We start from the raw sequence: 5,923 nt of genomic DNA, 5'->3' as shown, positions 1-5,923 counted from the left end.
GGTTGGGAAACACTGCTCTAAATAATGCCGCGAGTGGGGCTTGAGGAAGTGACGTCGCCTGCGTCTGCGCAGTGCGACCTGATGCAGCCCCTGAAGTGAGACACAGGAAACAGAAATACTGCAAAATAATAATAATAACGCGACTAAATGAGACGAAATAACGTTGTAACATTTCGTTTCGTCTCGTTTTGGTTAACGAAAATGAAGAGACATTTTAGCATAGTTTTTATTTTGTAAACCACATTTAGTCTCGTTTTTATTCGTCAACAATATTGCATTATACATTTATTTATAGTCATCGTCACATGACCGGCATTTACGTTGCGTCTCGTCTCGTTTTCGTCACGTGATAAAGGTTCGTTGACGACGATATTTAGTCATAATTTTCATTGACGAAAGCATCACTACTTCAGGGTGAGTAAATGACAACTGAATTAAATTTTTTTGTGAACTATCCCTTTAAGAGTGCAAGATTTAAGCGTCAAATCAACTGCACACTAAACATTTAAGGCTGTGTTGTACACTTATCAATCCACACTACAAATGCGAGCCAAATCTTCTGGACCAAAGCGTCATAATAACAGATTCTACATGTTTGGGACACCATGTCCAAACCAGACTTTGCCTGTCCACACTGAATATATCACTGCTGCATGACACCAGAACCTCAGAAGAGGTTTCATGTTTAATGCAGAGCAGGATTTTGGACAGTAGGCAGGGCTACCGGCAGGCAACACCACCAAACTGATCAAATAACCTGTCTCTTGTCTGGTTAATTCAAAAGCTCAGGTTTACACAGAAGAGCTTGCAGAGTCTGATTAGGCCATGTTGTTAGACAGAGAAAGGGAGCGAGTAAGAGACGTATTTGAGCCGGCGAAGGTTCCTCTGGTCTCAGCAGCAGCATGATGGTTAGAGAGGCTCAGCAAAACAAAAACACTACATTCCTTGGCTCTCTCCATTATTCCCACTTCCTGTCCACCACAGCACTCTCAAAACAGAGGAATCAACAAGACAAACACACACGTCAAATCAGCAGCACCCGAGCCCTCACACACTGACTCTCACACACACCCTATGGTAAACAAAGAGCCATTTTGGTCTGTTTTGGGCACTGTGCATGTCGAGGCACCGAAGGAGTCGTACACTGACAAAATGGGCTGCAGATACAAACACAGACAGGCAGAAACATGCATGAACAAGCACACACAAAACAGTCCTTCTTTCAAGCCCATTAAACTGGTACCACATTAGTTAAACTGTGATACATGAAAGAAACTTTTGATTAGAGCAGGAGACCGAAAGAGGAATACCTAGTAAATGCCCCCATGCTTGGTTAAACTACAATTAACTTGATTTCCTGGTTGGTTCAAGAACATAACGAACATACATAGAAGAAATATACTCTGGTCAGTTGGTCTGCCCTCCATCGCAATACAAAAAAGTAAAAAATATAACAAATTTATTGTCAGTTTTTGAGCTTCAACTGTTCTGCTACTGGACAAAGTGTGGTCTTGGTGTAAACAGATTTATGGAAAGAAACAACATTCCACACGAACATTTATCTTCACTGCAGTGCGGAGTTCAGTCTTTACTCAAAGAGCCATTTTGGTCTGTTTTGGGCACTGTGCATGTCGAGGCACCGAAGGAGTCGTACACTGACAAAATGGGCTGCAGATACAAACACAGACAGGCAGAAACATGCATGAACAAGCACACACAAAACAGTCCTTCTTTCAAGCCCATTAAACTGGTACCACATTAGTTAAACTGTGATACATGAAAGAAACTTTTGATTAGAGCAGGAGACCGAAAGAGGAATACCTAGTAAATGCCCCCATGCTTGGTTAAACTACAATTAACTTGATTTCCTGGTTGGTTCAAGAACATAACGAACATACATAGAAGAAATATACTCTGGTCAGTTCAGTCTTTACTTGTATTGTATGAAGTTCCTTGGAGCAGCAGGTTATAAAAAGTGGAGTATTCTTACAAATATGTCCAGATGCTAAGCAGAAACTTATAAATACCGGTATAAATTTTTATATGATAAAAAAGTGTCATATTGCGATATCAATGATATAGCGACGCGATGACGTATGGCGGATATACGTTCCCTAGTGCTCACAACAACAACACCACAAACCCAATAGGTGTATTCGACCTGAAGCAGTGCTGCGCAGACTGATCGGTGTATGACTTCAAAGTGTCGCGAAAAAAAACATACTGTCATGTACCGTGAAACCGGTATAATTTTGAAAAATACAGTGATATAAATTTTTGGTCATACCGCCCAGCACTAGGGTAAGTCACTCGTGGTATTTTGACGTCATACACCGATCGGTCTGCTTCAAGTCGAACACAGAGCTGCTGCTGCCACCTTATGACAATAGATTTACACTTCAAATTAGGTAGTCTGTCATCGATGACAGTAGCTCATTGGAAAAGGATGGAAAATGCCCTTCATTTAGTTTGCACTAATAAATGCTGCTGCCTGCCAGCTCCAATCACCAATAAAACGTTCCATGTTTTTTTCCTATATCGTCATAAATATCGTTATCACAAATATTCTTGAAATATTGTGATATAATTTTGAGGCTATATCACCCACCCCTAGTAACCAATCAATCATTTGGTTTTGTTAAAGATCCTGAATGTCCCATATGCACTCACTTTTATCTTTATGAAATTTTTAGTGGTGTTTTTAAAGATCTTTAAGTGAGCGATAGATGACAGCAAAGGCAACCAATATAATATTAATATAGGCCTACTGTTCATGCCTAGTGCACATAATTCTATTTTCATTAAAACAAAATGTATGAAAAGGCAGATTTAATGTTAAATATTTTTTATAGGTTAATAAACAGAGTCTGCACTCAGTTTGTGATATTCCTGTTATACAGTAGGCCTATTTTAGAGTAAAAAGTAGGGATGCAACAATACAGTTAGCCCACGGTTCAATAAATACCTTAGTTTTAAAAAATTTTTACCACAGTTTTTTTCTATTTTAGAGTAAAAAGTAGGGATGCAACAATACAGTTAGCCCACGGTTCAATAAATACCTTAGTTTTAAAACATTTTTACCACAGTTTTTTTGTTTAGTTCTTTTTTTCTATTTTTAAATGCTATTTAAAAAAAGTAGTATTATTTTTATGGAACAAAATGTATGAAAAGGCAGATTTAATGTTAAATATTTTTTATAGGTTAATAATCAGGGTCTGCACTCAGTTTGTGATATTCCTGTTATACAGTATTTTAGAGTAAAAAGTAGGGATGCAACAATACAGTTAGCCCACGGTTCAATAAATACCTTAGTTTTAAAAAATTTTTACCACAATTTTTTTGTTTAGTTCTTTTTTGCTATTTTTAAATGCTATTTAAAAAAAGTAGTATTATTTTTATGTATTGGCCATTATTTAGTGCTATGAACACATGTAATGCCTCTCTCGCACCCTCGCGCAGAAAATCCACATATACATTATTGAAGAAATAGAACTCGGGACGCTACAGGAAATCCCTAATATGGACAAAAACAGCCAGCTATCGCTGTAACTGAATGAAAGAAGACAGAAACACTTTGAATGATGACATTCAAGAAGAACATTAAGATAATAAACACTGTACTGCGACAATGTTGATCTGTGTTCTTAAAACCACCTCAAGTATTTTAATAATTAAGTAATGTTATACTTATAATCCACTGCTAATCGCCGTTATTCCAGTGTAGAATTTATTTCTGCGTCATTCTGTGGTAAGAAGCCACATCAGATCAAGAGGAAAATTATTTTAAATATTTGTCTGATGTTGTGCAGTAAAAGAATGTTATAATGTTCTTTTTTGTTGTTGAACAAAAGGTTTAGTCATTACAAGGGAAGATCCTTGGCGTGTGTTGCTTTTTCAGATGCAGGCATTTCCTCAACTCAGCACGCAGACTCACGGACACACATACAGAGCCAGCTTGGAGAGAAATAAAACGCACAGAAATTTAAAAAGCAAAACCTAAAAAAACCGCTCTGATTGGTTGAACTCCATCTTTTTCTGTTGCTTGTTTTGAATACTGCACGTGGACAGAGGCATCACCAGGTTTTTGTGCAGTTTAGAGTGACAAATCGTACCAGCGTACTTTGAGGTCAAAATGCGTATCCGCTACGCAAAATGCATACAGGTTGGCAGGTCTGAAAAGGCAAATCTGAAATGACCTTTGCACAATGAGTATCACAGCAGTTGTCCAACGCTGCCAGCTGCCAGTCATCATTTATTTAGGTGCCATTTTAAAAGCTCTTTCTCTTGAGCTGGACTAGTGTTCAGGTCAATCAACCTTCAAAGCCACAAGAGAAGTCATCAGTCATTGTACTTGACCACCAATGAGAATAAACAACATGAAAGTGCATAGCTGATGAACTTCCTTCCTGTCTTGACTGAGAGACCTTTGTAACTTTGCTTTTCACTGCAGTAAATCAATAAAGCACTTTCACATCACAAATAGCAACCCTCTACATTGCGAGTAAATCACTCGCATATGCGACTAAATCTTACTCTGGGCGACTAAATGATGTCTAATATTAGCCAATGGCTAATAAATTCTCAGATTTTACTCGCCAGTGTGTGAGTTGGAGGTTAAGTATAGCACAGATATATTTTCACTCACAGAACACTCTGACTGAGCGCTTCAGAGTTTCACTCTCCGTCAAGCGATCTGTGCTGTATGGATGTGCAACGCACCTGTATTTAACGTACCGTAAACTCTAGTGCGAAGGCGCACGACTCCCCGTCGCTTTGTTGCACACACACGCAGCGAGAGGTTCAGTTAAAATGACAAATATGCATTCGTAAATGGTTATCAAGTTTTAATTCTTATGACTAAAGTTCTATCATTAACCCTTTGACGCGTACGATCACACCGGTGTGATTAGAACGTTCAGTGCGTCACGTCATCAACTGCTGAATTTAAATCCGCTTTCGCACTCTGGCTAGCGTGATATATAATCATAATGTAACAGCATAATAATGCAAGAAGGCCTACACACTTCCAAATGACAACAAACTTTTAATTTAAGAACATTTAGATCATCAAAATATTACATACCTTAAAAACTTGAATAAATAGTAAATAAACATGTTCTAACAAAAAGTGCCAAGTAACAAGTAGAAAAAAAGAAAAATGCACAAAGAACTTGTACGGAGATTTTTCCATCTACAGATTTTCCCCTGACCTTCTTTTCTCTATGTCCGTATGCACAAAGGCACAGATCCCTAAACAAGACCATATCTGCAGATGAAACATTGTTTGTAGAAGCATTTTTTTACATTTGAACTAGCACCTCATGACTACACCACGCTGCAAAAGACACAGGCGCAAGTGGAATGTACAAAACATCGTAACATTAATTTTTAATATAATGTAATAACTGTAAATATAATGGGCGATATATTGCGTCACCAAAAATGATTGAGGTCATGTACATATTAGACTTGTGCCGGTATTCGGTAATGCGATATATCACGGTAATGAATATGCACCATATTGTTATCGTGGGCACTTCTAAATACCGTGAATAATTATATATTACAAGTTATTCCGAATTTTGAATGCATTTTAAGAATACTTTTCCCATCAACTGGTCAAAATGCACAACACCGCTGTATGCTGCGTAAAAGACGCGTGCGCACTCTGATGTAAATCAGCGCGGACGAGAAGCACATGGCAGAACACGTGAGAGACGCTCTGGATGAAAGTGCACTTTCACTCTCTGACAGCAGATGGCGATTAATCGCAACATGAAAATTTGATACCGGCATATCCCTAGTACATATATTGCGCGATAATTCGATATATTGATTATTGCGACAGGCCTAGATACGATAGGACAAAACAAATACAGTGCAGCACGAACTGTTTTTATAGTCTATGAGCACGAAGTGCTTA

The 5,923-nt window shown here is 38.2% G+C and overlaps 1 protein-coding gene and 1 long non-coding RNA gene across 2 annotated transcripts in view; one reads left to right on the top strand and one right to left on the bottom strand.

Annotated features, from left to right (window-relative positions):
• Window positions 1–5,923, bottom strand: part of LOC107659431 (protein scribble homolog) — a 96,551-nt gene that overhangs the window by 68,355 nt on the left and 22,273 nt on the right. The gene's annotated exons all lie outside the window — the stretch shown is intronic.
• The window catches only part of LOC107659446 (uncharacterized), an 11,458-nt gene continuing 9,104 nt past the window's right edge, over window positions 3,570–5,923 (top strand). Inside the window, exon 1 of the long non-coding RNA XR_001630913.1 lies at window positions 3,570–3,638. This is a non-coding gene — a long non-coding RNA (uncharacterized LOC107659446). The remainder of the gene's footprint in view (window positions 3,639–5,923) is intronic.

This window comes from Sinocyclocheilus anshuiensis, unplaced genomic scaffold, assembly GCF_001515605.1.
Source record: "Sinocyclocheilus anshuiensis isolate Anshui unplaced genomic scaffold, SAMN03320099.WGS_v1.1 scaffold815, whole genome shotgun sequence".
Classification (NCBI taxonomy): domain Eukaryota; kingdom Metazoa; phylum Chordata; class Actinopteri; order Cypriniformes; family Cyprinidae; genus Sinocyclocheilus; species Sinocyclocheilus anshuiensis.
The sequence above is the reverse complement of the archived record's forward strand: the minus strand, read 5'-3'. Positions and strand labels throughout refer to the sequence as shown.